This window comes from Plectropomus leopardus, chromosome 21 (genome assembly GCF_026936395.1).
Source record: "Plectropomus leopardus strain MGB_pleo_1.0 chromosome 21, ASM2693639v1, whole genome shotgun sequence".
Lineage (NCBI taxonomy): Eukaryota > Metazoa > Chordata > Actinopteri > Perciformes > Serranidae > Plectropomus > Plectropomus leopardus.
This window is the reverse complement of record NC_142196.1, coordinates 10,907,858-10,921,888: the sequence shown is the minus strand read 5'-3', so window position 1 is coordinate 10,921,888 and position 14,031 is coordinate 10,907,858. Positions and strand designations below refer to the sequence as shown.

Genomic DNA, 14,031 nt, shown 5'->3' with positions numbered 1-14,031 from the left:
GCTTGGGTGGAAGCCCTGTGCATTACTAAAGTGATACCTTCGCTTTGTATCTTGACCCTGGCAGTAAGAAAGGGATCGGCGGTCAGGTTTAGGCAACAAAACTACTTAGTTGTGGTTAGAAAAAGGTCCAGATGCTGCTAAAAAAAAACAACCGGCTTTGAGTGGCAAAAACACCACAACTGATGTTGTTTGTTGGGCTCAAACACTGGTCTCCTGGGTCAACAGCCAAGTGTTTGTTGGACCCATTCACCTCCCATCCTGATGGCTTGCTTACTCCTTCCAACTGCAGTTTAAACATGCATGGAGAATGCCCCCTGCAATTGTGTTGGGATGGCTGTAAAGAAACTAGTTAGCTACACCAGGGTCTTTAGCATGGAGGTCAAGTGGCTGCTCCAATCTCAGAACACACTGGGTTGAGGATACCGTAGTACGACTCAAGGGCCTATAAACAGCACATTACTACTTTTTTCAGAGTGACGGTCTGGCTTTTAACCAGGCAAATACAGCCTGCAGTTTGTTTTATCACAGTGTTGGTCTATTGGCTCTTTGAATGGAACTCGTTGCTCTCAATAAAGATTCATTCAGATGCTCTGCATGGCTACCATAGCAACTGCTCAACACTTGTCTTTTCAGCTTATTTGATAGGATTTTTTGAAAGTGTATGTTCGTTTTCGCTCTGCACTTTTCAAACATTCACAATGAAAACCTTCCAATTCAGCTGTCAGTTTACCATTGCACTCATTGAGTTATTACTTTCCAACTCATGTATGTAAATGCACTTAGTAGTTGTTGATGACTTGTTGCTGTGCACTTGATTTGTTAAGTTTTTCAAAATGCAAAACAGAGTTCTGGTATCAGTGTGAAGGTTATGCAGGTCAGAACATGACATACGTATGTGTTAGTTCAAATTTGTTTAACTTCTATTTCAAAAGTCACAATTAGGCTTGGGTGGCATCATAATTTTACGGTATACATAAAAAATTCAGAAGGTATGTTTTTGAATACCGTGCTCCTCTAACTCTTAAACTCATTGTATGTAGTGCACAGCAAGCACTACCAGAGCACAGTCTCCTGTCTCTACTGGTGTAACAGGCAGCTTAGCTGAAAGACACCTTGACTTTTAGTGGTGGAGAAATAAGTTGCAGGACTGTAAACAGCCGGTGGTCAGCAAGACCTGAGAAAGGCTGTGGGGAATAATGGCACGTATTTTACATCTAACTCAGTAAACTAAGGATTTATTTTAACTAAACCGGAGCTGGTGATTGTTGGAACAGTGGACTCACTCACTAGATTACTACAAGAGTGACCACGATGGTTTGGGTGAGTTTTATTTTGTTTCTGTGGAGTTTGAATGAAGTGTGTTTTATGATGAGTTACAAGGCAATTAAGCCTCTTCAGTCTTCCGTGATTGAAACAAAGTTTAATTCAAAAGGTGTACAGTTGTATTTCTCTGTTTAAAAGGGAAAATAGGTGTGAGAATATTGTTTTCTTAACATTGTTTATATTTTTTATTGTGTATTTATTAGTCTAAAAAGAAGATAGCAGTAGTGCACTTGCCGTCAGGGATGGTGGTGGTGTGCTTACACTATCATATACCATATACCCAAGTGAAATTTCAGAAAGGTGTGAAGGCATAAAATATTACATACCACCCAAGCCTAGTCACAATACAGTGAAGTTGTATCATGTGTTTCCAGCAAGTTTCCAAAGCGCAGCAGCTAATATTTTCCTTGCCTGCAGATGGGGCACACACGCAAGAGCTTCAGGTGTGAAAAGTGTCAGCACTGTTGCTCTGCTATGGGATGATATTGGCTAGACCTGATTTCAGGTGCTTCACATCAATGACAATGTGTGTCCTCATGTTGACAAAGGAAAGCAATGATGTGAGTGTTAAAAGAACAGAGAAGAAATAAAAACACATACACTCACACACACTTACCCACAGTCACATACACATCCAGGTGCAGGTGTTCATATCCCATCAAACAATGTTATTTCCCACTTGACCAGCCGGAGAGATAATACTATGTTGCTGTGCAAAGAGACTGTACATGAAGCCAACAACAATATACCTCCCTGCCTACTGCCACATAACATGCCATTATATGCCGAATCTTTTTCTCGCTCTCTCTCACATTTTCTCTTCTTCTAACATTTTCTCCCTACACCTGTTGCAAATTACTTTTTTGCATTTTAAAAACTATACCAATCAGCCATATTGAACACTGTCTAATTACCTTCTCACACCTATAGATTGCACCCAAAGGGTCAGAGTGCAAGTTCAGCTTGAAAAGGGGGCACAATTCAATTTTGTAGCCAATAATCGTGCAACAGAAATAACCAAATAGGTGCTGAAGCACTGATGCAGAGAAAAACCATTAACAGCATGCCAAAGAACTGGATTCAATAGCATTGTATTAGAGTGAGTCACACGCGCACACACACATGCACTTAAAAGCATGTGAAAACTCTCACACACAGACTTCCCAATGTGTGGACCCATGCATTTTGATGATGAATGCACATGCATGTTATTAAAGGTCACAGTCACACAAACCGCAGATGAAAAAAAAAAAAGAAGCCCACTTTCACACTCAGTCATACATGCACACAAGCCAACTCTGCACTACATTTTCACCCAGGGAAATCAAGATGATCTGTGCTTCAGCTATGGCTTCTCTTTGATGCTCAATTAACTCAGGCAGACCTGACTAGCTAAGCCAATTATTAATTCAGCTCAGAAAGTAGTATAGCATTGAGGGCACAAAGGTGATGTCATGGCTAGGCAACCTCAGTCATACTGCTCTCACTGTCACGGCTGCACTAAATACATACCATTAGGCTTTATTATGCAGCATTTTCATGTTTGACACCACATAGCACGGATACTCAACTTGCTTTGCATGAGGGCCACTTTTGCAAAAAGACAGAAGGGCAGGAGCCAGTCGCAGCGGCCCCATACATATTTTTATGATTTTAGGACATTTCTTGGATTTTACCAGTGTGTATCACTTTATTTTTTTGTGAATAAGAAAATGGTTGGGGGGCCACCCTGCACCCTTTAGGGGACCAGATTTGGCCAATGGGCCGTAAGTTGAGTATCAGTGCTGTATAGCTTGATGTCATACTATGGGGGGGGCTGTTGCTTTCAATGATTTTCACTCAGCTCTCCTGCTCCTTCCTCTATCACTCCCCAACAAGCTCCGTCACTAGCGCTTTACACGCCATCTCCCCCATCTTTGTCATCATTTACCCCTTCCTGTGAATTCCCTCTTCTCTCACCTGCATCCTTAACCCCTTCTCTCCTTGTGCGCTTTTCTTTATCATATCATGCATTTCTTTTCTCTTCCCTTTTTTCTTCCTTAGTATTCCCTCACACTAAAGACTGAGGGGAAAGAGAGAGGATAATGGAATGGGGGGAGAGGAGGAGGGCAGCAGGCTGACAGAGGGAGTCCCATCTGCAGTGAGCTCATTAGAAGATGGGAGGAGAATCGGCGGCAGAAACACACTAGTAGGCATCCACACACCCCTCTCTCTATGTCTGTCTTGCTCACACACACACTGCTGCCTTGCTGGACTCATTCCAACACTGACACATCGCTACCTCCTCTCTCTCTCTGCTGCGCTCCTCAAACTCCTGCTCTCATTAATCACTACAATATACAATACACAGCAATTGGTGAATGGTTTTACCTTTTACCACCTTCCAGTACTATGAGGCCATATATTTTTACTACATGTGGCATCAGTGGAAATCGAGCCATAAATCCAAAGCATTGTTAAAGCTGGACAACTTTTCTTCTTCTTTCTTGTGCAGAGAAAGAGGGAGGAGTGTGATAGATTACTGATAGGGAGATTAAATGCTTTAGAAAGCCGAATCCCCAACTGCTGCCCGAGCTTGACCCTACTTTTGTAGATGATGCCATGAAGCTACCTGACAGATAATTGGGGGAATTTTCACTAGAGCCTTCAGTCTTAACGCCTATCTCCCAAAGTGGGGAAAAGAATTACCTACCTCTAAGTCATTGCCATTTGGAGCCAGTGGAGTGTAAAGTGGAAGTGCAGGTTTATAGCGGCAGACTGCCAGTTGCACGCTGCACTAATATGATGACACTGTCCACTCCTTTCACCTCTAAACTGCAAATATTTTTCACCATCTTTTGTGGCTTTAATGTGCAGGTCAGCAGATGGCGAGGATGCACTAATGGTGCTGGGAAGCATGAATAAAGGAGGTCATGTCATATCAGCAGAAAGCCTGGCTATGCTATCTTAAAAAGTTCAGCATTCAAAGTGCTATTCCCATGCTGTCCATTTTCATGTTGTTAAACTGTATTTTATCAAACAAATCCCCCAACGGGAGCATTTGTCATTGTTTCCCCTTCCTCCCAAAGAGGTCAAAGGATCATAGAGACATCTTTCATAGTCTGAGAGATTCTGCGTCCTGCTCAAGGACACTCAAGTGATAAACATGGGGCCTTGACTCCAGAACATTTGGTTGAACAAAGGCATCTTCTAATAAATACATCACTGAGTGTGTGATGAAAAGCTGTCTAAATCGTGCTCAAGCTGTGTCTACTGAAAAATATCTCTCATAAGTATTAAGGTCAAAAGTGAAAGGGCCAGTTCACCCAATAATGAAAGAACACATATTCTTCATCCTATGGCACTATTTTGCAGTCTGTTTTGGAGTTATCGGCTCTAGAATATCAAATATAATGGAACTACAGTAGATGGCACCTGGCTAGTGGTGCTCATACGCCAAATAATTACATTTGAAAACTCAACATAAATGTCTCTCTCTCTAGAAAAAAAAATAAACAGCCTGGTTACTCAATATAATCCACAGACCTTGTTGTGAGCAGTTTCATGTAGGAACTATTTTCTTCCTACCAACCTACGTCTGCCAACCGCATCACTACACAGATGGACGTGTGCATCTAACCATATACAAGAGACTTATGACAGCACAAGATGTCATCAGCCGAGCCGTAACATGAGCTAGCTCTGTGGTGCTAGCTGAGTATCAGTGCACGGTGAGAGGGTTGGCAGGTATAGTTTGGGAGAGAGCAAATAGTCTCTACATGAAAGTGCTCACAAAAAGGTCTGTGGATTATCTTTAGTCACCAGGTCATCATTTCTTTTAAAAAAAAAAAAAAAAAGACATTGCTCTTGATTTTTTTTGGGGTGCTTGAGCAGCCAGTTCCACTATATTAACAAGCAGGCAGACATTTTTATAGCCAATATGTCCAACACTTGGCAACTCACACCAAAACAATCTAGACTGATAAATAGCACTACAGGTAAGAAGAAAACTATGTATTGGATGTATTTGGGGTGAACTTTAGGTGTTGCTTTGGAACGTTGGGCCTCAATCTACTAAAAACTAAAGACTGTATTCTGTACTTTCCAATACTGAAAATATATTGCCGGTCCAGTATTTCTCTTCAGAGCAATTGGAAATAACATAAGCAATTAGGAAGACTCATCGACCAAGTCTGCAGCATCACTTGCAGGGGTAGATATACTGTATTCCTCATAGAGCAAGCTGCTAATGTATTTCATTCTCTCTCTGATTAATAATAGTAAAGAAAGCATAATTATACGATTTCATGACTGGCTCACATGGACACACTTGAGCACAAAACAACTAAACCACTAACTGGACATCACTGCAAGAAAGACATGTAGCGCACCCTGCACGGCACGTGAGAGAAAAAGAAGAGTGATATTGCAAGTTTAATGGTGCGGAACATGTATGTAGTCTTGTAACAATTCCACAGTAATGGGGATACTGTAAAAGAGTCCATTAGCAGTTGGATATCAGTGCTTTTTTTATGTCATTAAACAAGCTCATAAGCATCTAGTCAAAAACGTAAGCAGCATCAAGGCATCTGATTGATGAGCACACTGAGGCTGTCAATTAGCACCTTCCCCTGTGCCCATGAATATGCAATCAATGCAATCGGCAAGTATGGATCAAATGTCGCCTGAGGCTCATTCATACTGCATTCTAGTGAACGTATAAAAGAAAAACTTGACAACATATAACACATGACAGAGCTCAAGGACATCAAAGCGTCGAATCAAAGCATTTGCGCTTTTTTCAATGGTGTTTCATGCTCTACAGTTCTCCTTTTCTCTGTTTTTTTCTCTCTTCTTTTAGTCATGTGATGGTAAGAGACCAAAAGGACATGAATAGATTTCCATAAAGGAAAATACAGCTTTTTTTGTGTGTGTTCAAGGAGAAAAAGGTCATAACTACAAGCTTAGTTTCAAATCAGCCAATAATTAGACTGCTAATAAAAAATGCACTGTCAATACAACAATTGCTCCCCCCCCACCGACTCATGTTGACAGTTAAGCAGCATCAGCCTCTGGGCTTGTGTCACACCTCAAAGAGGTACCATATTTGCCACCGGGCCTCATAGATCCTCTGGAGAAAAGCCATTTGTGCATTTTCAACATTCATCTAATCCAATATTTAGTTTCTTGAAAAGAAATGAAAACAACAATCTATAGGGAAGACAGACCGTGCTCTGACTTCTTCAACATTTCTGAATCAAACAGTGGTGGGTCTTGCATCTGTGTTGAAATGGTACAATATGATACTATGGGGAAGAACTTTTTGGCTTTGTCCACTTTCAGCTGAGGTCAAAGGTTAAGTGTCTGTGTAAAACAGAACCTCTGGACCTGGTAGAAATTCATTGTCTCGCTCTTTGACAGGTACCGCTAGTGTCGGACAGTCTCCCTGCTCACTACGCTGTCTTAGATAGCACATGAATTATGAAAATTCCTGGTACAAGCAAAAGTAGAAGGGATGGAAATAGTCCCATCACACTTGAAGCTTTCTGTCTCGTTATGAAGTGTGAGATAAAAATGAAATCAGAAGCTCAAATTTCACCGCTGACATGGAAATGAGACAATTGTCAATGTCAGGTTGTCACGCTGAATGCTGAAGCATTACCATTGCCACTGAACGGAGCTACTTTCCGGCGTGGAACGATTTTGTTGCTGATCCTTTTAGCACACAATTGACCAAACACCCAAACATCAAAGCAGACGTTTCACAGGGGGAGTCCCAACCTCACTTGATCTCACCCTTTGCTCATTTTACATGTCAAGAAAGTGGCCTAAAGCAAAGTAAAAAAAAAAAAAAAGAATCTCTATCAGATACACATGAAGTTTGGCAGTCACAGCGCACCAAACCACACCCCACTTTGGCTCTCTAATGAAGATTAAATCCATAACAGTTACAGTATTTTCAAATCCTCCCTGACCCTGCTCTGCCACAGGAAGGATAACCATAATTCAAACTCTCCCCTCCCTTCATCAGCACCACTAGCTCATCCCGCCAGCTCTTTGGACTGTCGTCAGCACTCCATCCTGTGGACGCCTGCCAGTAGCCCCTCCGTCCGATCAATAGGCACCGGCGGCTAGCTTTCCCCCCTTTGCTCTCACTCTCCCTCACCCCGTCTTTCTCTCCTTCTCTCAGCTACCACAGTATAAGGACTGTTCTGTTCTGCCGGCGCAGCATAGTGATTAGGCATTAGGCCTGCGCTGCTGTGTGAATTAGCTTAATCTGTGTCCGCGATGAAGGACGAGGCTTTTCATGCCCACTGGAGACATTGACTGGACATAAAAGAAGCTAATCTTTAGGAAATTTAGAGAAGGGTTGGAGTGTGTGTACATGTGTGTGTGTGTGTGTGTGTGTGTGTGTGTGTGTGAGGGAGATTGCACAAGAATTGTTGAGACAGTTCCCACAGTGATAGGTCTTTTGTAATGCTGCTTATCCTTCAACAATATAAAAAAAAAAATATCGGAAGTTCTTGAAGATGTCTGGCTTGTGGGTAAGGGGAGTTTAAAGTACTGAAAAAGTGGATAACATGCTGGTTGAAACAGACTGAGCAGTGGAGAGAAAAATCTATATCCCCATAGATATTCCTGCACCAGAGGTCAGTTTGAGGAGAATTAGAGGGGATTGCGTTCTCCTTGTTACATGGCTGCTTACCTGGCCATGAGGGAATCTGCCTCACCTGCGAATCTCAACCCCAAAGTTTTATAGTTTTGCAGCAACACAGAACAAAAAAGACAAAGGATTTCATGTGATACAGACCTGAGCATACACTAATACCTTTTCCGTTTCTGTGTAGCCTCTGCTGTCCATCATGCACCTGCCCAATGCTGACATGCACTAGGCTGAGCATGTACCCACACCATGCCTAACAGCAGCAACCTCCCTCCTCCCCTTCCTCCACTTCTCCTCCACATCATCTGCTGGATATATTGTACGCCCTTGACAAACTGCCAGTGCACAATCCCCCTCCTGCAAATGTCTATTGATCAAAGCACAAGTACGGCTGTGGGAAACGTACCCCTATTCTTATCCTTGTATCACCTCCCATGCTTCAGCACCTTACAGACAAAAGGTAATTCCAAAGAACTTCATAGGTATCTGTGCACAATCAGATTCATAATTCTGCACTACAATACCCGAGGCTCCTTTTCGGCCCACTAATTAATCATATGGGCTGTACCATAAACACATGTTCACTCATTTTTAAGCAACAACTTAACTTCTGGTTGTGAACTGACTTGGCAAAACAAATGAATCATCACTTGACGAGGAGTAGCAGCCATACCCATTTTGTTTGCAATGTGCTTTTCACACCTTTTGAGCACTTTTACGCACAGCCAATGGTAAATTTGGGTCAGCAGTCAGCTGGAGCCAAATATCTGGTGTGTGTTGGGTGATCTGAGCTCAGTCGGACGCTCGTTTCTGAGAGAAGCTTCGCAGTAAGCTTGTTATCAAAAGCAGGGCATCGTTGTTTCCCCAAATCCCCCACAGTGCATGAGCAGATCTCCTGCGCATCTCTAAATTGCAAATACACTCTTTGGGATGCTAACAGACTAAAAACACAGGCGTTTGAAGACTTGTCACCTTCTCCCTTTCTGCCCGACCATGTGAAGTCTACAGCATGGGCGAAATAACGCGATGACTTACCGAAATGAGATCCTGGCCACTGTCGGCGTCCGACTTCCCCCTCGTTTCCCTTCTTGCCCCTCGGTCCGCCTCTCTTTCAAGTCAATCCGCAGTGTGCTCAGATCAGATCACAACGGAGCGGTGCGCCTTTTCGCTGCGTCCTGCGTCCAGAGTTGCCGGGGATGGAGCGACCATTTGCCGGGATCCTGGGCCGGGGGTGCGAGGCTGAGGCATCCGCAGGGGAGGAGGAGGAGAAGGATGTGGAAGAGGCGAGGCGCTGGGTACGAAAGCGAGAAAGAAAGAAAGAAAGAAAGAGAGTGAGAGGAGAGCAGCAAAGCACTGCAGCGACGGGGAGGCAACACCGCCGGAGAGGAGGCAGACAGCAGCTCTCTGTCTCTGTCTCGCTCTCGCACTCACTCACGCACGAGGGCGTGCACGCGCTGTATGGTCATACAAGAATATGGAGCGCCATCTTCAGGTGGTGCGTGGAAGGACAAGGGTGGGAGTTGTCCCATACATTTAATGTGTGTTTCATGTGCATGTTTGCATTGTTGTTTCTGTGCTTTTTTTTCACAGACCGTTGGGGAGTGGAGCACGTGCACCCTTACTGTGATTGATTTATTCCCCAATTCTGCAGACTACCACGTGCTGTGTGTATGTCATGGAAGTATCTTTTAGGTCATCCATGGCACTGTAACAGTAGTTACTATACACATTATATTTTTGTGTTTTTTTTTTTTAGTTACTTATGTTACCATACAGATTTTTATATTACAGCATACTGTGAATATTTTGGCAGGAATTGAATTATTTGTATTCAAGTGCAAATTTTGTTTTTATTATTACTGTATTTCTATATTTTATTTTTTAACATACTTTGTGCTGGTACTCATTTCTACTTTATATAATTATCTCCGCTTGGCATCAGAGTGACTGTAACAAACCACAATTTCCCCCTGGGATCAATAAAGTATTTCTGATTATGAGTCCGATAACTCCATATTGTTATTTTGGACTCACATTAAATCTGTATTGTCACATGGAGAAATTATTATTTTATCAGTGCTAGCACTTGAACTTTTATTTAAATATTTTCATGTGTACCTTTAAGTTGCTATTTTATGTCCCATTGGCCTCAAGTAAAACCAAAATTAGTTCCTACTTGCTATTGTTTGCGGGGACAGGTGAGAGTGTAACAGACTTAAATTGATGTGCTAGAGTTAAGTGAACAGAGAAGCTGGACGTCTGCTTTCTTGCTTTTTTGGTGTCACTAAAAGAAGATTAAAATGAGAAATTGTAGCTTGCTTACTATTCACACGCCAGAAGGACTGGAGAATGCTACCAAACAAGAAAGAGGGATTACCAATTAGTCCCTTGCAAAAACCCCCCATTTCCACATGCACCAACAGCAACACTTATTTATTACTTTTGGCCTACCCAAACCTTAACCATGACAGTAATCACTCCTTAACCCCAACATTCCACATATTTTTATGACATATATTTTTTTCTTATTTTTACCCATAACCCAAACTGTGTTATAATCTTATAATTTATTTTGGTTAACCTTATAAGGATGTGACCCCCCACCAAATGGGAGATGTGTTCTCATGTGACTATATGTATGCTTTTTGCTCTCAGCACCAACCCCACCCATGTTGTTATACACCCCCATCCCCCTCTGCACACACATATACACACTCCATGGCAACCAGATCCCCACCGGGTTATGATGATGATAATGTCAGCTGACCTGCACTCCATCATCTCTCCAGCTCCGTATCCCCTTCACTTTTTCACACACACACACACACACACACACACACACCTGGTTTCCCAAGGTCAAGAACTGCTGAGTGTTTGAGATATGTGGCTATATCATATGTTCTGCACAGTCAGTTCTTCAGGCTCCAGTAGACTAAGGATTTCTTTCTTTCTTAATTCAATTTGGTCTCTCTCTGCACGCATTAAAACATCTTCATTATGTTGAAATATGGCCATTGTGCACACAGTGTCTCGTCTGTCGCCTTTTTTTCAATCTGGCTGTCCCAAGATAATCTTGTCCTCTCTTCTTTAATCATTTTTTTCTCTCACATTTTACACTTTCTCTTCAATTCTTAACAAAAGATGTCATTTGTAAAGAATAGTGCTGTTTTTTGTGACATTAAGTGACCTTTCTTGGTCTGAAATGCTTGTTTAATTGTAATATTTATGAAGATATCTCAATATAAATATGCTATGGGTGTCATTATGTATGTGTAGCACCATTAAAAGTGAGCCAAATAAGTGCTTTTCTTTCGTTAAGTATAATCAGTGTAATTAAAAAAGATAATATGTGGGAATATATTTGTGTTCATCTTCGTCTGTTTGTTTATTTTTCATAATCTGCAAAGCAGAAATTGTATATTTACAACCCAAATGAGTTTGTTGTGTTGGATAAGATGTTATGATAGTGCTGGAATAGAAAAAATGCTGCAGAGGTGTAGAAAAGAAACCATAATGATGAGCTGTGGGACGCTGTGTAAGCAAGCAGAAACTGGGTCTTTAGTGTACATATTTGTACAGACTGGAAATGGATTGAGAGAAAGACGCAATAAATATGAAAGTGAAAGTGAGAGTTAAGCACAATACTAGCACTTTGTCATGCGTGACCTATCAACAAGTGTGCCACACATAATCAGATGACTGCAAAACAGATGCTTAACCTCTGTTATCTCAGAGTCGCAGAAATAATGCTATATACATTCTTTGTTTTGCAATTCAGGTATAAATGTGTTCTTATTTCTGGCTTGGCATGCCATATACCATGCTTTTTGTTTGTTTGTTTGTTTATTTGTTTCAAACCTCAACAAAAGAAAAAAAGAAAAGAAAAAGTTTTGAAACAGCTATTTGGAATAGAGAGCATGGTTGGTGATGTAACTGCACAGTCAGAGAAAATGGCCAACTAATGTCAAAATGTTAACTAGAAGAGAAAATAATATTATTACCAGTTGTGAAAATGGCTCTCAACCATAACATAACTGAATAATGTTACTAGGTTTCTTAGTAGCTTTGTAATCCATTCAAAATACAGATATCCTCAATTTGCGTCTATTAAGAATGATAAGCAGAATACATTCAAGGGGCCACAGAGCAAAGCACTGTAACCCCCAAATGCTCTAGGTGGTTTGTTGTTATGTTCGGTGACCAGCAGATAACACTGTGGTTGTACTGAGCAGCTTCCAAGCATGGCTGGGTTACTGAACGAGTCTACCGGGCACAGGCCCAGGGGCCCAAAGAGTCAGGGGGATTCCTGGCCTTCACCTGCAAAATGTCACTCAAATAAACATGTATCTAACAGGAAGAGACTAGAAATGACCACAAGGAGACACAAAAAGATCACAAAGAGATGCAAAGGATCTGCAAAGAGACACAAAATAACCAAAACAAAAGAAGACAAATTAGCTCAGAAACACAAATTGTTTAAATGTGTCTTCAAAGAGACACAAAACAATGAAAAAAGACAAAGAATGACATCAAAGAGACACAAAACGACTAAGAAAGGAACAAAATTACCTCAGAGACACAAAATTACCAAAGAAAGACACAAAACAAGCAACAACAAAAAAGAGACACAAAATAACCTCAAAGACAAAAAAATGACCATAACAAGACAGAACATTACCTTAAAGGATCACAAAACAAACAGTAGGACCACCTCAAAGAGACAAAAAAGACACAAAATTGCCTCAAAAAGACACAAAACCACAAAAGGAGACAAAACCAAAATGCCTGTGTTTCTATGTAGAGGTGGTGGGGCCTTTTGTATATCTTTGACCAAGGGCCTACTTTCTGACAGCCCGCTCATGCTTCCAAGTATGAAAAGTGTGTGTTTATTTTTCAAGACAAATTGACCATAATTTCTAATATGATCATCAGGCAATTTTACCCACTTCAGTACAAGCAGCTATAGTCTATAACTTTGTCAGCAGTACTCTGGCTATGGATGGACTGCATAAATCCCAAAACCCAAAGTCAAAAATTGACTGCAGGTGAATATTATTAATTATCACCATTTATCTGTCTGTTTGTCTCATTCCTTAAAAGCAGCAGGTTTTTGCAGTCTGCTATCAATGGCTGTTTGAATCATTTCCTTTTTTTGTTTTGTTTTCCTGCATTAATGTCATAATGGAATTGTTTGTGTTCATTGTTTTCATCCTGCACATATGGACATATTTCACTTGATTATTCCATCATCCCACATTGTAATAGCACTGAATAGCATTACAGCCAAAAGGGACTTTGAAAGATACATACTAAAATCTCTTCCATATTGCAAATGAACTGAGTTTGTTCTTTTTCATATCATTGCCTGCTGTTTGGCAGCCTGTTTTCAGACTGGGAGCTGACATAACTTGATTAAAGCCAAGGGGGGAAATAAAGGTAAAAATGGGAATTTTGAGTTTTATCTGATAAACCTATAATATAACTATATATTATATAACTTCTGTGATAACTGGTTTCATAAATTTCCTAAAATAAAAGTACCTTTTTTAATTTTCTACTCTGTATTGTGTTTCTTGTGTTTCTTTCTTCCACTCTCTACACATGTATGTAGGTGTATGCACACGCATGTTTGAAGGGTAACCACTAGATGGCGCCACTAAGTTAAGATACAAGTTATTAAAACCAGTCGATAAAACCAGTCTGATTTAAGGACATCTACATTAAGGTTCTGTTTATTTTTTTAAATAAATTAATTTCAAAACTTATTTTTATGTATTTTCTATAACAACTTTATTTTTGTCCATTTTGGGCTTAGAAGTGGATAACTTAGCTCCTGGTAAAAACCCTCAACGCTAGACGCCACTAAATATACTGAAATCTTACATACCGCTTCTTTAAAAGATGCCACTTCAATTCATCCTGTTTGTGTGTTACTGTTTACTTCACAATCTGCAATGTGCATGTAGTGTATCCACAACTTAGTCTATAAGTAGACCCTACAAATATTTGTCCCAGGCTGTGACTCATGAGATGCAGCTGTGATAAAAGTTTATCCCTTGAGATGT

General features: G+C 40.9%; 1 protein-coding gene and 1 long non-coding RNA gene across 2 annotated transcripts in view; one reads left to right on the top strand and one right to left on the bottom strand.

The window, feature by feature from the left end:
• Positions 1 to 9,326, bottom strand: part of ctnnd2a (catenin (cadherin-associated protein), delta 2a) — a 318,237-nt gene extending 308,911 nt beyond the window's left edge. The window contains exon 1 of the mRNA XM_088071967.1: positions 9,002 to 9,326. The gene's annotated coding sequence lies outside the window, so the exon portion shown is untranslated. The remainder of the gene's footprint in view (positions 1 to 9,001) is intronic.
• On the top strand, positions 9,320 to 10,459 carry LOC148186023 (uncharacterized). The gene is made up of 2 exons (XR_015775358.1): positions 9,320 to 9,461; positions 9,557 to 10,459. It is a non-coding gene; the product is annotated as an uncharacterized LOC148186023 (long non-coding RNA).
• Positions 10,460 to 14,031: the final 3,572 nt, after the last annotated feature.